We start from the raw sequence: 17,647 nt of genomic DNA on the forward strand, positions 1-17,647 counted from the left end.
GTTCTTCCTGGTTCTTGTTGATAGTTTCTATGTCTTTTTTATGCTGGTGTAGTTCTCTGCAAGTTCCTTGTAATATTCTTGGAGCTGCTGGTAACTTCCTTGGAGGTTGTCATAGCTGTTTTTAAGGTTGTCGAGCATATTGAGCTTCTTCACCACCATTGTTTTGAATTCCATGTCTGACATTTGGGCTAGATTCCATCTACCTCTCTTTCTGGGGATTCCTCTTTTCTTTTCATGGAGAGGTTGTTTCTGTGTCTTACCATGTTGGATTCTTCTTGTTTGTTTTTGTTATTTGGATTTGTCTGCTTTGCCTTCCCACCTTTGTGGTATGAGATTTTTTATGGTAGATCTGGGGGTTTCACTGGTGCAGTCTCTTTGATCTCCTGAGCCTGAGGTTCTTAGGATACCTTTCATATTGTTTGTTTATGCTGTCTGGTTATATTTCAGATTTTTTTGTTAGGATATTCCTTTTGGCTTGTTGATCGAGAGTCACTCTATCCACTTTATCTTGAATTCTTTTGTGGAGATGTCAGTTCAGCCTTTGTGTGTTGTCTTATTTTTCTGTATCCACAGCTGGTCTAACGAGGTGGGACAGAGGTTCCTGTTCCTTGCAGCAGTGAGCCCCCGCACTGCGCATTCCTTCGGTGTTGGTTGGAACTAGCCAAGGTGTCTTTGCAGGCACGCCTGTGAGCGGGTAAGGTGGCCCGCGAGCCCGCCTCAGGCCTGTTGCGTAGCGCTCCGGGAGTTTCCCAAGGTGGCCAGGGAGTTATCCTCAGGTCTGCTGAACTGTGCTCCAGGAGTTGGTCTCTCACCTGCCGGTGCTGGGCCCCAGACTCTCGTGTATAGTGGAAGTGAACGATTGGTGCCTATTGATGTCAGTGAGGTATTTTGGCACTTGTGCACCCCTGGTCGCCCAAGGCAGCCGGGGATCTAGCCTCAGCGGAGCGCTCCAGGTAAGTGTCTGTGAGCCGTTGCTGCCTGCTGTTCCTCGCGCACCCCTGTTCGTCCAGGGCAGCCAGGGATCTAGCCTCTGCGCAGCGCTCCGGGTGATTGTCTGTGAGTCGCCACTGCCTGCTGTTCTAGCGCCACTGCTGCCTACTGTTCCCGCACCCGCCTAGGCGGGTACGCGCCAAGCAAGAGCAAATGCTCTGCGTTTTGGCCTGGCACTCGGGCCTGGCTCCCACTGGAGCTGACCAGGGCAACTACGCACAGTCTTCTGTGTATCCAGAGGTCCCTCCCTGCGCCCGTTTGGGCACTGATCTTATGTCTGTTGGGGTGTGTCCGTGGGGCCCCTGGACTCTCAGCCCTGCGCACCTGGGCCAGTGAATGAGGCCACTTCCCTATGCGCGCCCGCGACCCAAGGGGAGGGTTGGGGAGTGAGCACGCGCACCTCTGTGCCTGCACTCCTCAAGAATGTACTTTCACCCCCAAACTTTCCCCCCCTCTCCATAGTTCACAAGAGAAAAATATAAAGAAAAAAATTACAATTTCACTTGCTCAGCAGCACGCTGTCTCCCGTCTTTCAGCGCCTATGCCACCTGGTTGAGTCCCATCTCTGCCAGTGGGCAGAGATCTGCTTTCCTCCTGACTTCCCTCTGGGGAAGCCTGTGGTCGCTAAAAAGCCCTTGTGTCCTTTTAGCTGCAGCTCAGGCAGCCGCCCCAGTCAGGAATCCCGTTTTGTCCCTTTTTCTTCTTTCACTATCTTCACTAAACAGGTTGTTACCAGATGGTTTTTCTCTAATCTAGCAGTGCCAAGTCTCAACTTCTGCCAGTGACCAGCTGCTCACTGAGATGTTCTGTCTGCAGTTAGTCCAAACTGCAGACGGGTCTCGGGAGCCTGAGAGCGCAGCTTCCCCTCACTCCTCCACCATCTGGTTCTCACTTTTTAAAAACTTGAGTGAGAGCAGCCTCAGAGGACCCCACTCAGGCTCCCCTCACTATGCTTGGAATCCACACCCCATCCTTCCACATGGACCCCACTATTTTGTGTATTAATACTTTCTGGCTGTTTCCTGGCCTGTCCAGGCCTTTTCTCTGTTTGGATATGGCTTGAGTTGATTGAAGATCCATTGGGTGGTTAAGAGGAAACTCTTTCTAAGGCCGTAGGCTGAATTTACAAGTACCCATAAGATCCGCCATGGTGAGGAGCTGGAACTGGAGGGAAATGGCTAAGGTCAGACCGAAGGCCATGATCTAGAGACCAGGAGTCCATGCCACTACGTTCCAGCAGATAACCGAGGGGTCTGAGGACTCCAAACGCTTTCAGGTCATTATGAAATTTATTGTTATAGACTGAATGGCTGTGTTTCCCCAAAATCTACAGTCAGAGCCCTAACCTCTAATATGACAATATTTGAAGGGGGAGTCTTTGGGGTGACTACATTTAGATGAATACGTGACGGTTGGGCCCCATAATAGAATTAGTGGCCTTGTAAGAAAAGGAGGAGCCCAGAGTACATTCCCTCTCTCTCTTTGATGTGTGGACATAGTGAAAGGCAGCTGTCTCCAAGTCAGGAAGAGAGTTCTAACAGAAACAGAATCACTGGCACCTTGATCTCAGACTTCCAGCCTCGATAACTGAAAAGTGAGTGTCCATTGTTTAGCCTGCCCAGACTATGAAATTTCATTACAGCAACTTGAGCAGACAAACACAGTAATCAAGGTGGAAGACAGAACCCATCTTATTCAGGGGACTGTGAAACCAGTGTGTCCGTTCCAGGCTCTTGGATCTGGGATGGCAGAGCACTGCTATGTTCATGCCAGACCCTGTGAATGTTCAGGGCAGCCTGTTTGCCCACATCTCCCTCACCCTTGCTCTCCTCAACAATGTCTGCTCTTGCCCCTTCTCCTCAGCCTACCAATTCCCAGAGTACCAGACTGTTTCCACGGTGACTTCCCAGGTTGTGAAGCAGCAGGGAGTGTCCCTTACCTGTGTGTTTGCAGACAGTTAACAAATGATCTGTACCAGGTGTTGGGAACCAAGCCTTAGTCAGGGACACATAGTATCTGCTAAGGTTCCAAAGCAGTGCAAAAATGAAATTTTCTTCACCTGCTGAAGGGTGAGTGGGTAGAGGTTCTGGCCAAGCTGTTGCCTAAGCAGGGGATTTGCCTAGTTAAAGAGCAGGCCCACTCTTTCACCCAGGGGAACAGGACCCACCGCTGTTTCCAAGGGGATTGTGAGGGGCTGAATTGGGTCTCCAAAAAAAGAAAAAAAAATCATGTTGGAGTCCTAACCTCCAGGACCTCAGAATGTGACCTTATGTAGACATAGCACCTTTATGGAAGTGATGACGTTAAAAAGTTAAAATGAAGTCATTAGTGTGGCCCTAATCCAGTATGACTAGTGTCCTTACAAAGAGGAGATTTGGACACACAGTCAGACATGCACAAAGGAAAGATGATGTGAAGATGTAGGAAGGACATGGCCACATGACTGGAGTGATGCCAAGAGACACCAAGGACTGCCAACCACACCAGAGAAGGAGAGCCCTGGAAGGCTCTTCCCATCAAGCCATTAGAGTGAACATGACCTTGATTCCAGGCATCTGGCCTTCACAAACAGGAAAGAATACATTTCTCCATCACCCAGATACCCGGTTACCCAGTTAGTGGCACTTTGTTACCGTGGCCCTCAGCTAACTCATGTGCACAAGCTGCTCTTCCATTTCACAAGATTTGTCCTGCTCCAAAGCAGCAGTTCTCAAAGGTGTGGTCTCAGACCAGCACCATCAAAATCACCTGGGACTCTAATGGAAAAACCAAAACCAGGCCTCATTCAAATCTATTAAATCAGAAATTGGGGGGATGGGGCCAGTCATATGTGTTTTAACAAGTCCTCCAGGGGATAATGGCACATGCACAAGTTAGAGCACCACTTTGGAGGATGAATATCAAGGAGGAAGGAGAACAGAGGCCAAAGGATGGACTTGAAGTGGCCTCAGTGCTCCTTGTGGCCAATATCCCTGGACAGCCCTGTGAGACCTCTGACAAATGCATGGAGCTTGAGGGGAGTATATGCACATACATTGTATGGCCCACACTATATATTTGGGTCCAGAAAGTTGGAGGACCCCAAGATTGCACATTCACACCTCTGTGTGGCTGCAGGCTCCATTCTGCAGAACCTCTGTTCTCCACCTGGGGATATTAGAGAATACCACAGCCCATGACCACTTTGCAGGGAAGGCGAAGGGTTTCACAGCCAAGGACTGTCCACATCCTCCCAGATGGTCCCCATAGAGTAAATCCCCAAAGTTCCCACAGATCAGTTGGCCCAGCAAGGCAGGCAGTGCCCCAGCTGGTTCCCAGGGTGTGCCAGCCCCCAATGGCACTGGGCCTCTGCATACACCATCCCCATACCCTGGACTATTCTGTTCCCACTCTTATTCTATAAAACCATGCTCCCGTGTCACCTCCCTTAGTCCCCTCGATTCTCTCTATGACCACTGCCTTGGCTCCATGATCTATGACAGCCTGCCACACGTGGCCCTTAATTGACCATGAACACATGGGCCTCCTTCCTGGGTTCTTCTAGCTCCCCCCAGTTTTGTTCTCCTTGGAGTCCCCGTCCCTCCCAAATCATCACTTCTCCTCCATAGACTGTTGAATCGCTGCGTTTCAGGACAATACTTGGCACATATGCATAGCAAAAAAGAAAATTAATTATTGCTCTTGGAAACTTGGTTTTGCCTTTCGATGACAGCAAAAAAGTATCCAAACCCTACTTCCTGTCTGCTAAAGAGACACACCCTGTGAAGATAATATTCTTATCTGTTAAGTGTTATTGTAACCACCACTTAGCTTCCTTCTCCTTTTTTGGTTCTCTGGGATGTGACACATTCATCCACTGGACACAGGTTATAATGACATGAGGAGGCACAGAAGCAAAGAACCCTGCCACCACACCCATGTGGTAACAGAGCAGTACCTGGCCCAGGGAGGGCAGCTTTCCTCACCCTTTCATGAACATGCATTTGAAACTTTCTCTGGCTCCTTCAAAATAGTTTACTTTAAAGGAATAGATGAATCAACAATCCAAGCCAAAAAACTAAGACAGGACCTGAGGTTGGGGGCCAGGTCCACTAAGAAGCCTTCTCCCTGAGGAATTTCCCTAGCACAAAAAGCAAGATTCTCCTCAAGTCAGGGAAAGCTCTGAAGGGCCCCTGCATAGGTGCTCAGGCCTGGGAGGGACTTTCTCCTCATTCTCTATCTTCTTACCATGTGAGGAAGCATTGACAGGGAGACATTTGCCCCAACAGAGGGAACAATTCTCTCTGTATTTTTGTAAATTACTTGTGACTTAATAGAAATGCATTTCCTCTTCATCCTGGAAGCTGGAGGTCTGAGACCTAGGTGTTGGCAGGGCTAGTTTCTCCTGAGGCCTCTCTCCTTTGCTTACAGATGACCACCTTCTCCCTGTGTCCTCACATGGTTGTCCCTCTATGTGTCTCTGTGTCCTAATATCCTCTTCTTGAAAGGACACCAGTCACATCGGATTAGGGTCCACCCTAATTGGCATCATTTAATCTTAATCCCTTCCATAAACACATTCTGAGCAGAGGGCCTTGCTTCTCTGAATTTTAGAGGGGCACAATTTAGCCCATAACACCATCTTCCACCTGCAATTAAGGGTAGTTTGTCTGTCCACAAGATCACTGTGTCCACATGTAAAGGCAAAGGTAGTTTTGGGGAAATGCAGACTCCCAGCCTCAGTGGTGCAGGAATAAAGCTGAGCTGCTTCTGCCCTGGATGGTCTGCCTGGGACTTAAAGCAAAGCATTGAAAGGCTCTGAATAATACATCTTGTTCCTGGCACCCAACAAAGTAGAAAGAAAGACAAAGACAGTTGCGTAATGGAATCAGAGGATCTTTGCATGTGGGGCAGAAGAGGAGGCTGGGATGAGGGATTGCACTGGTTCAGGTGGGATCATTTTCTGCAGACTACACACCATGCTCAGCCTGCTGGGAGTGTTCCTTTCCTTCTGGGTTCTCCCTGCTGTGTACCACCTTCTGGTTACCTCCAAGCTGGAGAAAAAAGGGGAGCTTAATTGAGCCTAAGAACACCCAAACTGACGTTGAGGCCTCATTCAGATGTGAAAGTGACTGGTGGGCTCTGACATGTGGCCAGAGTGGGGACAGTGACCTTCTTATTTCTTTTGTGTCTTTTGTCATATGTGTGAATCTGAAGCTTTCTGTAGCTCTCTTAAAGAGAAAAAAAATTACATAAACAAAAGCTAAAAAAGCCAAGTGGAGTAACTGGCAGCTTAGACTGGAGAGCTGAGAAAGACAATCTGGAGATGTGTTGGGGGTAGGGAGAAGCAGAGGGGCTCTTTGGAAGGGCAAGGCCCTCCAAAAAATAGAGAGAGGCCCTAGAGGCGAGGATCAAATATTAGGGACAGGGGTTCCCTGGGGAGTGGGGTGGGAGGGCTGTGGTCCCGGGCATCTCTGTGGACTGAGAAAGGCTTGTGATAATGACTGCTTGTGCTGTCCTGCCTTCACCACACCCACCAAACTGGAGGCATCTTGCTCTCGAAGAAGAGTCCTCCTACAACTTAGGGCAGGGGGTGAGGAACTCAGACCTCAATGAGCTGTTCCCAGGTGTTGTCCTAACAAAGGTCTTTAAAGTTTAGGGAATACTGGTCTAAAGGAAAGTTACCCAGTTTCTTCACTGCCCAAGACCTCAGGACTTTCGTACTCTAATGCGCTAAAGGGGTGGCCCAGGTTTGGCTGCCTGAAGCTATGTGACCAGACACACCTCTTTGTATGCAGTGCTTTCTGGGTTAGCATCCCAGACTCCCACTCCTTTACAAATGCTGATCTAGTCTCACCCCTTCTTTCTTGTACATAACAACTATATCAACATATAATTCACATGCCATACATTCACCTTTTCAAAATGTACAATGCTGTGATTATCAGTATATTCACAGAGATGTGAAACCTTCACCACTCTCTAATTTTAGAACATTTCATCATGCCAAAAAGAAACTCCATACCTCTCAGCCATCACCCTTAATACCATCAGCCCTAGGCAACCACTAATCTGCTTTCTATCCCAATGGGTTTGCTTACTTCACACAGTCCCTATAAATAGAAGCATAGAATGGTTGTCTTTCTGTGCCTGGCTCCTTTCACTTGGTATAGAGTTTTCAGGGCTCTCTCATGTGGTAGCCTCTCATGTTCCATTATATGGATATATTGCATTTTGTCTATCTATTTATCTGGGCATGGAAATTTAGGATGCTTCCCCTGTGGGCTATTATGAAAAATGCTGCTGTGGACACAGCTGTGCAAGGTTGCAGTGAAAAATCACTTTGTTTTTGATGTTTGACTGCTGACAGCTTTTAAGCTCCACCCCTATCATATTTCCCCCTAATCTCTTCTGCAATGTAAACATGTATGCTTTTAAACCATTCTGTAATCAAAACTATTTCCAGCCCCCCCATCCACTTGGCCTTCTTCTCTGTCCTAACTGATGTTTCATCACAACTCCCATTTTTCCTCTTCCTGTTACTGGTTAAGGAAACAGGAACCTGCAAGGAAGGCAGTCTGAAAAGTGAGACCAGCCTGCCCGGGAGCCAGCCTCTGTGCTGCTGTGGGAGACCAGTGCACATGCTGCCCATAGCTCCCAGCTGAGCCACCACTCTGGGTCCAGGTGGCAGGGACTGAGCGCCCAGTCTGTCAGGAGGAGGGTGCAGACAGCTTTGGCTTGGTGACAAAAACCACACTAGATGTCCTCTAGTTTCTTCCAGCTTTAGATTGGGCTAATGAGTCTACATGGAACTTGAGACTCAGTTTTTATCCAAACAGTCCTTTAATTGTGAAGGTCACCTCACGTATAAGAAGGTACACATGGAGAGCAATCTCACAAGGCAGCAAAACCCCTTGGTAATCAAAGGCAGGAGAAAATGGGGGCAGATGGCCCTGTGAGCCCTCAAGCAGGTGCCTGGAGGGAACTTCTCCTACTTTCCCTCCCCCAGGTACAGCTAACCAACAGTTAACACAGAGCAAGAGTCTCTGGGCACCAATGTCCTGGACACTATCAGGACCAAGTCACCAAGTGTCACAGAAACCTCAGGAGCTAGCTACCATATTTTACTCCATTTTAAAGGTGGGGGAAACTGAGGCAGTTAAGTTTGAGTTGGCTGGAGAGGGGAACTGTGTTAAACCCATGTAGAATGATTGTAGCCTGGTTGGGGAAGCTCAGCAGCCCCCACCTGAGCACATGTGCTCCTCCAGAGGGTCTGGCCAGGGACTGCCAAAGAGAACAGGGAAGAAGGGGAAATCACTCTAATGGGACTTGACATTCAGTTGGAGGTTACTCATGGCTTTCTGTTTTTTGTTTGTTTGTTTTTTAACTCATGTTTACTGTTTTATTTTTATCTCTTGTGGAATTGTTGCTAGCTCCCTGGTCAGTTGGTCCTAGTGCCCTTCATCCCCTCTCTGGCCCCAGCCAGGGCTGCTCTGCAATAACCTTAGCCATACCTCTGCTGTCTCACTACAGCTGTTGCAGCATGGTGCCCACAGCTGGGGCTTGAACTTCCAAGGCTGCGCTTCTCTACACTAAAATGTCCCCCGTGGTGCTTGCTGCCATGAAGCTGGTGAACCCCCAAGGAAGAGAGACCATAAAACATAAACATAGATGGCCTTGGGTCTTCCTCTACAAAAGCAGCAATTGCAAGATTCTGCTCTGTGGAAAAATAAGATAAATTTCCTTGTCTGCCATGTGAATAGACAGAGTTGAAGGGAAATACAGGTGACTGAGTTTCTTAAACAGAAATCTTAGTGTCTCCCAGAGGTAGGAGGGCTTTGCAGGACCACACGAGGCTCAGGAAGAGACCACCAGGAAGTTTCTCTTTATGTTTGCATAGGTAGAAGGGGAAAGACTTCCTATTAGAAACAGGGCACGGGGAAGGACTTATTGGTCCTCAAGGCCATGGACACTCAGCTGAGCAGAGGTGTGGAGCTAGGCACGAGTGCCAGCAGTGGTGAGGAATGGTTGCCTGACACCTGGTGCCGGGAGCTGGCCTACCATGTCCCTCCCTTCTAGACACTAGTGGCTCAAGGAGGCCTTGATTCCAATGCTCCCTGGACTCCAACCACAAAGTAAAGCCAAACAAATCTAGGGTTAAGCGGTCACAGCCATGTCCTAGTAGAAACTTGGCAGTCAGAGCTCTGAGCGTTGGGAACTAAAACCCTCGGGTTTATACAACAAACCAATGGGATGTTTCCAGACAAGGCTGTGTGTTCTGTCCTTTCATGGACTTTGTCAATTTTAGAATTGAGCTCTCAGCCCCAAATCGCTGACTTCCTTGGCTAGCTCACCGTGCAGGAGGAGACACCATTCCCTTTCTGGCTCTGCTTCCTTTATAACACCCATGCTGTTGGCAGCAGCCTCCAGGTCCTCTGCCCTGCCTATCGCTAGGTCAGCCCAGAGCCAGTTGACTCCAGGCGTGGATTTCCCAGGCCAGTGCTTCCCAGACCGGAGAATAAAGCAGGGAGGGCTGAGTTCCAGGAAAGCCCTCAGCAGGAAGCAGGATTTGGCAGGCAGGTGGTGTGGACCTTGCTCTGTGTTCAGCACCTGTCCCTCCTGCACTGGTTAATTACAGCCAAGAACAGGTGTGGGAACTCTAGGGGCTGTCCCCAAGGAAATCTGGGTCCCACATCGCCTGCTGTCTACAAGGGAGTGGAGGAGATAGAAGCACATTGGTAGGCAGGAAATGTCATGTTCCTAAGAATCTGGGTGTCAGCTATGTGAGTCCAGAGGAGGCAAAGCCAAACCAAGCTGTCCTGCATGCCAAAGCAAACTCAGGCAGCTCCCAAACTGTGTAGCTGCAGGCCAGCAGTGGACCTGTCTACTGTATTCATTCCTAGTCATCTGGAGAGTACTCAGGAAGGACTGGGGCACCTTAAGTTACCTGGTTTAGGTAGAGTTGTGCTGGTGCCTGGAGAGGAGACATCAGACCTCATGAGCTTTCACAAGGTGGAGTCACTGGGTCCTAGAAATGCCCTGATACATACTTGCTCAGTGCACCACATTCAGTAGCCTCTGAGCAGCACAAGCTCTGAAGGGGTTTCCACCATTTCCCAGAGGAGACCAAGGCTCAGGGCAGTCCAGGTGAGGCTCAGGGACACAGGCCTATGGGAGCCACTTTCAGCCCACAATGGAGTCAGAAAGGAGCTTTGGAGAACACACTGGGAGGTCCTCTGGTTTCTACACAGTGATGTCCATATGACATGGGAAGTGTTAACACATTTACAGGTAGGAATGGAATTAAGTAACCTGCTACCATCACATAGAGAAGGCTGGATAGGAGACTGAAGCCCAGGCTCTCTGGAACCATGGTTTGCACTCTGCCCTCCCAGAGGACACAGAGGGGTTCATGGCTGCTGTGAGATCTGGCATTCCCTCAACAGATCCCAAGGCCCTTTGGCACAGACCGGTGGCTGTAGAAGCATCCTCCCTAGTCCTGCAGTGACAGGTGAGACATGTAAAGACCAGGCTTGACCTCAGATCTACGGAATTGAACCTCTGTGGGGTCCCACGCCCTGCAGTGGCTATGTCACCTCTCTAGGTGAGAAGGGTGTGAGCTCTGCAGGGACAGTCAATTCGTCCCATGGGCTGGTGCAGAGCATTCCTGAAAGTCAGGGCCAGCTCAGGCCTCGCACAAACCCCTTCCCAACCTGGCCCTGGGCTGTGAGCAGAACCCAGTGGGCCAGACACATCAGCACAGGTGAGACTGCAAACCAAAAGCCGGCCTCCATGGATACCCCACCTGGGCCCTGGAGGGGACGGACTCTGAACATGGTCTCAGCTGGGGACATTTGATCTGCTCTGCTCTGTACCGTCTATGGGTAGAGTATGCAAAAGATGATTCCTGGGAGGTGCCCTTTTTAATTAGGCAGTGAAGTCATGCAGACTTCAAATAGGGCAAAAATAGGATTCTAAAAATAGCTTTGTGGAAACTGGGAAGTTGTGAGGAAAAGTTCCTGACCTGGCTTGGCAGAAAGGTTCCCGTGCAGCCTCGACACAAGGTGGGAAAGTGGCTGCTTCTGAGCCCCAGCAAACCTCCAGAAGCAGAGATGCAAAAAAATTGGGGGGAGGCGAAGTGATGGGGAAAATGCCCTGGGCATCGATGTGTGAGCCTGCTTCATCTGTTACTCTGGGGTTCACTGTTCAATAGTCTTTTATTTTTTATTTTTTATTTATTTTTTATTTTTTGTTTTTCAATTATAGTTGTCTCATTTTTCCCCCATTTCTCTCCCCCACCCAGCCCACCCCCTCTCCCACAATCATATCCCTCCCTGTTGTCTGTATCCATGAGTCATTTATACACGTTCTTTGACTAAACCCTTCCCTTACTTATCCCCCTTCTCTCCCTCCTCCCTCCCCCCTATTGACTGCTATTCTGCTCTTGTTCTATTAAGTTCTTTTGTTTGTGTTGTTCTTTAGTTTCCTGTATTAGGTGATATCATATAGTATTTTTCTTTCTTTGCCTGGCTTATTTCACTAACAATAATTCTCTCTAGTTCCATCCATGTTGTTGCAAATGGCAGGAGTACCTTCTTTCTTTCTGCTACATAGTATTCCATTGTGCAGATGTACCACAGTTTTTTGATCCTCTCATCCACAGATGGGCACTTAGGCTGTTTCCAGCACTTAGCTACTGTAAACAGTGCTGCAATGAACATAGGGGTGCATAAGTTTTTTTGAATTGGTGTTTCAAGATTCTTCGGGTATAATCCTAGTAGTGGAGTCGCTGGTTCAAAAGGCAGTTCCATTTTTAATCTTTTGAGGTAATTCCATACTGTTCTCCATAGTGGCTGCACCAGTCTGCATTCCCACCAACAGTGCACTAGGGTTCCCGTTTCTCCGCATCCTCGCCAGCACTTGTTGTTTGTTGATTTGTTGATGATGGCCATTCTGACTGGTGTAAAACGGTATCTCATTGTGGTTTTTATTTGCATCTCCCTGATGGCTAACGATGTTGAACATTTTTTCATGTGTCTATGGACCTTCTGTATGTCCTCTTCAGAGAAGTGTTTGTTCAGGTCCTTTGCCCATTTTTTAATTGGGTTGTCTGTCTTCTTGATGTTGAGTCATATAAGCTCTCTATATATTTTGGAAATAAGTCCCCAGTCTGTGATGTCATTGGCAGATATGTTTTCCCATATGGTTGGTTTCCTTTTCATCTTGCTGATGTTTTCTTTTGTTGAGCAGAAACTCTTTAGTTTGATGTAGTCCCATTTGTTTATTTTTTCCTTTATTTCTCTTGCTTTAGGAGATGTATCCGTGAAGATATTGTTACGTGGGATATCTGAAATTTTCTTGCCTATGTTTTCCTCTAGGACTTTTATGTTGTCATGGCTTACATTTAAGTCTTTGATCCATCTTGAGTTTATTCTCGTGCGTGGTGTAAGTTGGTAGTCTAGTTTCATTTTTTTTGCATATCCCTGTCCAGTTCTCCCAGCACCATTTGTTAAAGAGGCTCTTCTCATTCCATTTTATGTTCCTTCCTCCTTTATCAAATATTAGTTGACCATAGAGGCCTGGGTTTATTTCTGGACTCTCTATTCTGTTCCACTGATCTATATGTCTGTTCTTATGCCAGTACCAGACTGTTTTGATCACAGTGGCTTTATAGTATTGTTTGATATCTGGTGTTGTGATTCCTCCTGCTGTGTTCTTCTGTCTCAAGATTGCTTTTGCTATTCGGGGTCTTTTTTGGTTCCATATGAATTTTTGGAGTATTTGTTCTAGGTCAGTGAAATATGTCATTGGTATTTTAATAGGGATTGCATTGAGTCTGTAAATTGCTTTGGGTAGTATGGCCATTTTGATGATGTTGATTCTTCCCATCCAAGAACATGTTATTTGCTTCGATTTATTTGTATCTTCCTTAATTTCTTTCTTCAATGTTATGTAATTTTCAGAGTACAGGTCTTTTATCTCTTTGGTTAAGTTTACTCCTAGGAACTTTATTTTTCTTGTTGCTATAGTAAATGGTATTTTCTTTTTTGTCTCTGTCTCTGATATTTTATTGTTGGTTTACAGAAAAGCCTTAGATTTCTGTATATTTATTTGGTACCCTGCCATTTTGCCAAATTCACTTATTATATTGAGTAGTCTTTTAGTGGAGTTTATAGGGTTTTCTAGGTATACTATCATGTCGTCTGCAAATAGTGATAGTTTTACTTCTTCTTTCCCAATTTGGATGCCTTTTATTTCTTTGTCTTGTCTGATTGTTGTGGTTAGGACTTCCAACACTATGTTGAATAAGAGTAGAGAGAGTGGACAACCTTGTCTAGTTCCTGAATTCAAGGGGAATGTTTTAGTTTTTGTCCATTGAGTATGATGATGGCCTCACGCTTCTCATATATAGCCTTGATTATGTTAAGGTATGTTCCCTCTATTAGTCCCTGGCTGGTTTAGCTCAGTGGATTGAGCGTCGGCCTGCGAGCTAAGTGTCGCTGGTTCGATCTTCCAGTCAGGGTACATCAGAGAAGGAAAACTCTGACTCCAAAAAACCTCCGCTGCCTTGCGGCATACCTCTTCAGGGGAAAGGCTAAGGGAGTAAACCCCGACAGAAAATCCGGAGCCGGAGTCCCTAAGGCGGTTTGACGTTGTAGTCAACACCGGCAACTCCTGCGGCGCACCTGAAGCCAAGCTGTATTGACTCCGTCTTTCCCTTGGACCCTTCAGCTGCGAAGAGAGGGGGGTTCTGCTGCATGGGCAACAGCAGACCCTCCATATCACCCTGCCCAGGCTCTGTAGCTTCAGCTCCACTGGAGAGGACACTCCAGCGTCATCGCAAGATGTCGATCCAACACGGGAGGAGACAGATACCGTGTCACTCCCGAGTCGGACTGCACAGCCATTCTCGGCAGTGCAGATAGACTCTTAAGAAGCTACACCATCGTCTCTCGAGATGGACGGCTGCCGACGATGTTCCCTCTATTCCCATTTTGCTGAGTGTTTTCATCATAAGTGGGTGTTGTGCTTTGGCAAATGCTTTTTCTGCATCTATTGATATGATCACGTGATTTTCATCTTTCATTTTGTTTAGGTGATGTGTTATATTTATTGATTTGCAGATATTAAACCATCCTTGCATCCCTGGAATGAAGCCCACTGGATCATGATGTATGATCTTTTTGCTGTATCGCTGGATCCTGTTTGCCAATATTTTATTGAGGATTTTAGCATCTATGTTCATCAGTGATATTGGCCTGTAGTTTTCTTTCTTTGTTGTGTTTTGACCTGGTTTCGGGATTTGGATAATACTGGCTTCATAGAAAGTTTGGGATGTTCCCCTCTTCTTGGATTTTTCAGAATAGTTTGAGGAGGGCAGGAGTTAGTTCTTCCCTAAATGTTTTGTAGAACTTTCCTGTGAAGCCATTCGGTGCAGGGCTTTTGTGTGCAGGGAGATTTTTGATTACTGTTTCAATTTCCTTCTTTGTTATTGGTCTGTTGAGACTTTCCACTTCTTCTTGATTCAGTTTTGGAAGGTTGTATGTTTCTAGAAATTTGTCCATTTCTTCTAGATTGTCAGATTTCTTGCCATACAGTTGTCTGTAGTAATTTATAACTATCATTTGTATTTCTGTGGTATCAGTCGTGATTTCTCCTCTTTCATTTCTGATTTTGTTTATTTGGGTCTTCTCCCTTTTTTTCTTGATGTGCCTGGCTAGAGGCTTGTAGATTTTGTTTATTTTTTCAAGAACCAGCTCCTAGTTTTGTTGATCTTTTGGATTGTTTGTTAATTTCTATGTCATTTAGTTCTTCTCTGATCTTGATGATTTCCTTCCTTCTTCTTGCCCTAGGCTTTGTTTGTTGTTGTTGTTCTAGTTCTTGTAGCTTTATGGTTAAGTTTTTTATTTGAGATTCTTCTATCCTTTCAGATATGCCTGTATTGCTATAAACTTCCCTCTCAGGACTGCTTTTGTTGTGTCCCACAGGTTTTCGGCTGTTGTGTGCTCATTATTATTACTTTGTAGAAATTTCTTGATTTGTTCTTTGATGTCATTGTTAACCCATTCATTACTTAATAGCATGTTAATCAATCCCCATGAGTTTGGGTGTCTTAGATTTTTTTCTCTGAGGTTGATTTCTAGTTTCAAGGCATTGTGATCTGAAAAGATGCTTGATATGATTTCAATTTTCTTGAATTTGTTGAGGCTTGTTTTGTGTCCTATCATGTGGTCTATCTTTGAAAATGTCCCATGTGCATTTGAAAAGAATGTATATTTTGCTTCTTTGGGGTGGAAATTTCTATATATCTTTTAGGTCCATGTGGTATAGTGTGTTGTTCAATGCCTGTATATCCTTGGTGTTTCTTTGCTTTGATGATCTGTCTATTGTTGATAATAGTGTTGAAGCCCATACTATGAGTGTGTTGTTGTTAATATCGTTCTTGTGGTCTTCTAGTATTTGCTTTATGTATTTGGGTACTCCTATGTTGGGTGCATATATGTTTATCAGTGTTATATCTTCTTGATGGATTGTTCCTTTAAGTATTATGAAATATTCTTCTTTGTCTCTTTTTATTGCCTTTGCTTTGAAATCCGTTTTGTCTGATATGAGGACTGCTACCCCAGCTTTTATTTCAGGTCCATTTGCTTGGAGTATTTTTTTACATCCCTTTACTTTCAGTCTCTGTAAATCTTTTGTTTTGAGGTGTGTTTCTTGTAGACAGCAAATATGTGGGTCCTGTTTTCTTATCCATTCCGTTACCCTATGTCTTTTAATTGGAGCATTTAATCCATTCACATTTAAGGTTATTATTGACGTGTATTTATTCATTTCCCTTTGTACCTCTGTTCCTCTACTCTTTTTTTTTGTCTTTTTCTTCTTAATTTTTCTTAGAACACTCCCTTTAGCACCTCTTGCAATGGTGGTTTGATGGAGATGTATTCTTTCAGTCTTCCTTTGTCTGAGAAACTCCTTATTTCACCTTCTATTTTGAATGAAAGCCTTGCTGGGTAGAGTATTCTCAGTTGTAGGCCTTTGTTTTTCATTGCTTGAAATATTTTTGACCATTCCCTTCTGGCTTGTAATGTTTCTGTTGAGAAACATTACAGTTCAGTAGCCTTATCGAAGCCCTCTTGTATGTTATTTGCTGTTTTTCTCTTGCTGCTTTTAGGATTCTCTCTTTGTCTTGGAATGTTGCCATTTTAATTATGATTGCCTTGGAGTGGGTTTTTGGGGGCTCCTCTTAATTGGAACTCTCTGTGCTTCCTGAACTTGTACAAATTTTTCTCTCATCAGGTTCAGAAAATTTTCTGTCACTATTTCTCCTATCAGATTTTCAATTCCATGCTCCTTTTCTTCTCCCTAATTCTGATGGTCGTGATATTATTTCTTCTCATGCTATCCTGTAATTCCCTTACATCTTGATCATATTTTTTCAATCTGTTTTCATTTTGCTGTATCATCTGGGAGTTTTTCTCTACATTATCTTCTAATTCACTAATCAGATCCTCTGCTTCATTTAGTCTGCTTTTGACTGATTCTACTGTGTTTTTCAGTTCAGAGATTGCATTCTTCATTTCTTCCTGGTTCTTGTTGATAGTTTCTATGTCTTTTTTTATGCTGGTGTAGTTCTCTGCAAGTTCCCTGTAATTTTCTTGGAGCTGCTGGTAACTTCCTTGGAGGTTGTCATAGTTGTTTTTGAGGTTGTTGAGTATATTGAGCTTCTTCACCACCATTGTTTTGAATTTCATGTCTGACATTTGGGCTATGTCTATTTCATCTACCTCTCTTTCTGAGGATTCCTCTTTTCTTTTCATTGAGGGGTTATTTTTGCATCTTACCATGTTGGATTCTTCTTGTTTGTTTGTTTTTTTGGGGTGGGTGGGGTGGAATGGTCTGCTTTGCCTTCCCACCTTTGTGGTATGAGATTCTTTATGGGAGATCTGGGGGTTTCAGTGGTGCAGTCTCTTTGATCTCCTGAGCCTGATGTTCTTGGGTTACCCTTTACGTCGTTTGTTTATGCTGTCTGGTAATATTTAAGATGTTCTTTGGTAGGATCTTCCTTCTGGCTAGTTGATTGAGAGTCACTCTATCCACTTTGTCTTGAGTTCTTTTGTGGAGATGCTGTTAAAAACATAAACACACAGCCCAGGCAGGAGACCCACACCCTCAAAAATATCCCCCACCCTCTATCCCGCTATCGTCAGCCAACGAGCCGGTATTAATATAAATGTAAAGAGATTAGAGCTTTTATACTATAAGAAGAATAGATAAGAGTTATTTTTAGGGAGGAAAAATATGATTTTTGAGAGAGGGGATGATAGATTAATAATGGTTGAGACTATGCAAGCCAGTAGGTAATATTTACATTGTATGTTAATAAAAATAGAAGAAACAGATGGGAAAATGCATAATATAGTAAGAAAGTGGGATTGTATTGTATTGGGTTTATATAGTAATTATATTCTATTATTTAGAGTGATAGGGGGGCTAAACTAGATACACAAACAAATAAACAACGATTAAAGAGAAAGGATGAGAAAGAGAGGTTATATGAAACGCATTAGAGATATAGTTTGCTTTGCTTTTCTTTTTTCTTCCCCTCCTCTCCACTCCTCCTTTTTCCTTTTTTTTAAGGAAGGGAAAAAAAGGAAAAGAAAAAGAAAAAAGAAGAAAG

Source organism: Furipterus horrens, unplaced genomic scaffold (genome assembly GCF_987537825.1).
Source record: "Furipterus horrens unplaced genomic scaffold, mFurHor1.1.pri manual_scaffold_4, whole genome shotgun sequence".
Classification (NCBI taxonomy): Eukaryota; Metazoa; Chordata; class Mammalia; order Chiroptera; family Furipteridae; genus Furipterus; species Furipterus horrens.